Consider the following 3,116-nt stretch of genomic DNA (forward strand, 5'->3'; position numbering starts at 1 on the left):
TGAACAGAAGACAGAGATTTAGTAAGTAAATAATACCTCAATATATTTACAGCAAAACGCATTGGGTTTTCCCGAGCTGACCCATTGCTATCAAGCATAAAACAAAGCACGGGTGGAGGCACTAACAAGGGATACTCTGTACATACTGTGAGACCTAAATTAACAGTATTTAACCCGACTCAGGGTTACAACAGCAACAGCAGAGGCAGCAGGTCCCACGTGTGTGAGGGGGAAGAGCCAACAAAGGAGGGAGAGATTATGGACTTCAGCCTGTGCCCCGCACCTTTTATGTACATTGGTGTGGTTTGCTTGCAGGAGATACACCCCTAGGCTGTCGCCAGACTCCGGGTTATGGGACCTGTGAAAGGGAGGACAGCAGCATATGCACCACTGGGCTCCCTGCTTATTCCTACTATGGAGCTCAGAAAGCAGAACCTGGAGCAATAAAAGAGGTTAAGGTGCCCCTTGATTGCTGGAGACCGGAGGTGACCGCCTTCTATTTATGCCCCTGCTCCTGGCACATCGGGGAGGTTTATAAAAAAAAGTATGCAAGTATCCTGGAAGCGATTCAATGCCTCACACTACTACCCACTTCCTGAGTGAATTAGTTAGTACAGTATTGTATATCTGCATCATGCTCAATGAGCATTTCACATTCTCCATGCAACTTGAGCATTTACAGTATAATCTTCATCTCCAGCCACTTACTGTAAGGAATATATATCCTGTACTGCAATTTTTAACATATTTTGTGCTCACAGTGAAGGCGCACCTGCTGTGGAATTCCCACTGCACCTGCTTCTAAGCCTGTATGAGGAGGGTGGTGCACTTGCTAGCTACTGTATGCACAGGCAGTCACATCTCATGTCTGCAACTATCTAGGTAGCAAAATGTTAGTTTTTTTTCCAATCGCATTGTAACTTTGCTTTTAAGTCCTTCTCTGTCTGAATAAAGTCCTCTCTATCTAATGGGTACAAGATGATTACTGGTTGCATAGGGCGACACCAATTAGAATAATCACATAGTATAAAGATGGCAAAGCATTGGCTGCATTTCATTATTATTGTCTTCCATATTAGTAATTAGTTATTATTAATACAGTATGTGAATGATTAAGTGAGTGTTGCATAAAAGTGACAGACTTGGTTATATAAGATTATTGTTCATTAGAACATTAAAACCGGATTTTATTATCTATTTGTGCACTTTGATCTATGGCTTGCAGTACTTATTACAGTTTTTATATGTGTAATTGCTTTAGAAATTCTTATATGTTTATATACCTGACTCTGAGTCAACTACTTATTATAGAGAACTCCTTAGTGCAGCTTATTTTGTTTCTTCTCTTTTTTTTCCTCTTTTTTGGGTGGAATTACAAAACTTTCACAAGACACAGTGGCTAGGAGTACTTTTTAATATTTATTTAAATGTTATTGGCAGTGTCAGTGCCTATAAGTCTATAAAATGGTTCCTGTATGTGAGCTGTAGACATATAGGTTGTCCACATTGAGCCCAGTCCCTACCATGTGGGTGGAGTACAAAGCATAACTATGCAGTAGGGATTGCACATAAAAGTGACTGAGGTACAGATGCTGGTGAGGTATGGAGTGTGTAATGTCCTACTTTTATTTTGCATCTTAATAACAAAGCGGTGCATCTTTCACCCACCATTTTTGTAGGTAATTTTTTTGAATACACATTGAGGTAATGGAAAGGTTAACTACAGCGTATAAGGCTGACATACAAATAGATGACAACAGGTTTACCCCGGTATCCTCTCAGCCTGTCCATAGCTGTGTCAATTACAGGGGGGGGGGGGGGGGCTAACACAAATACATGCTGCTGTTGATGATGATGGCCCTTCCCAGCACTAGCTACAGTAAGTGTTTCTGATTGGCTGACTGCATATCAACTCTGAAACTGATAGGTGCTTTTTATAGTTATCGTGTAAGTGTTACATAAACTTAAGGGCATATTTATAATGAATTACATCACTACCTTCATTCCAATGCAACTCACTAAACAGATATCACAGGGCCTAATTCAGAGTTGATCGCAGCAGCAAATTTGTTAGCAGTTGGGCAAAACCATGGGGGTCATTCCGAAACGATCGTTCGCTGCAGTTTGTCACAGCGCAGCGATCGGGTCGGAAGAAAAGTTAGTGCAAATCGCAAGGTGTTATGCCGCTTGCAATCCCGATTCGATCCCGATGCGCGGTCCCGCATGGTCGGCATCGCAAGAAAAGATAGACGTGTATAGGCAAGTCAATCCTTGCTAGATCGGTGTACTATCTAGTTTATATCGCAAGTGTTTCCAGTAGCTTGCGATATGAGCTTGCGATGCCGATCTGCGTCATCCCAGCCACTCCCCACCGTCCATTTTCTTCATTCACTGCGCGGAGGCTGAAGAAGCTACACGTGGAGCAGTGGGCAGCAGCAAACAATTCCAAAAAACTGTGAGTATCAGCAGCGGGGTGGGGGCAACACTGGGGGAGCAATGTATGTGGCACTGGGGGCACTGTATCTGGTGCTGGGGCAATGTATCTGGCGCTGGGTGGGCAGTGTATCTGGCACTGGGGGGCAATGTATCTGGTGCTGGGTGGGCAGTGTATCTGGCGCTGGGTGGGCAGTGTATCTGGCACTGGGGGGCAATGTATCTGGTGCTGGGTGGGCAGTGTATCTGGCGCTGGGGGGCAGTGTATCTGGCACTGGGGGCAATGTATCTGGCACTGGGGGCAGTGTATCTGGCGCTGGGGGCAATGTATCTGGCGCTGGGTGGGCAGTGTATCTGGCGCTGGGGGGGCAGTGCATCTGGCACTGGGGGCAATGTATCTGGCGCTGGGGGGGCAGTGTATCTGGCGCTGGGGACAATGTATCTGTATTTTTGAAACCTGCACCGGGCTCCACTAGCCAGGGAGGCGATGCCGCAGCCGGGGGTCACTTTTATATAGGTCCCTGTGGCCGCAGCATCACCCACCCTAACTAGTCATACCTGGCCGGGGTTCCTTGGGGGGGGTGAGGACCTCTTAAATAAAGTGGTCCCCCCCTCCAGGCACCCAAGGGCCAGGGGTGAAGCCCGAGGCTGCCCCCAGCACCCCTGGGCAGTGGGTGACGGAC

Source organism: Pseudophryne corroboree, chromosome 2, assembly GCF_028390025.1.
Source record: "Pseudophryne corroboree isolate aPseCor3 chromosome 2, aPseCor3.hap2, whole genome shotgun sequence".
NCBI lineage: Eukaryota > Metazoa > Chordata > Amphibia > Anura > Myobatrachidae > Pseudophryne > Pseudophryne corroboree.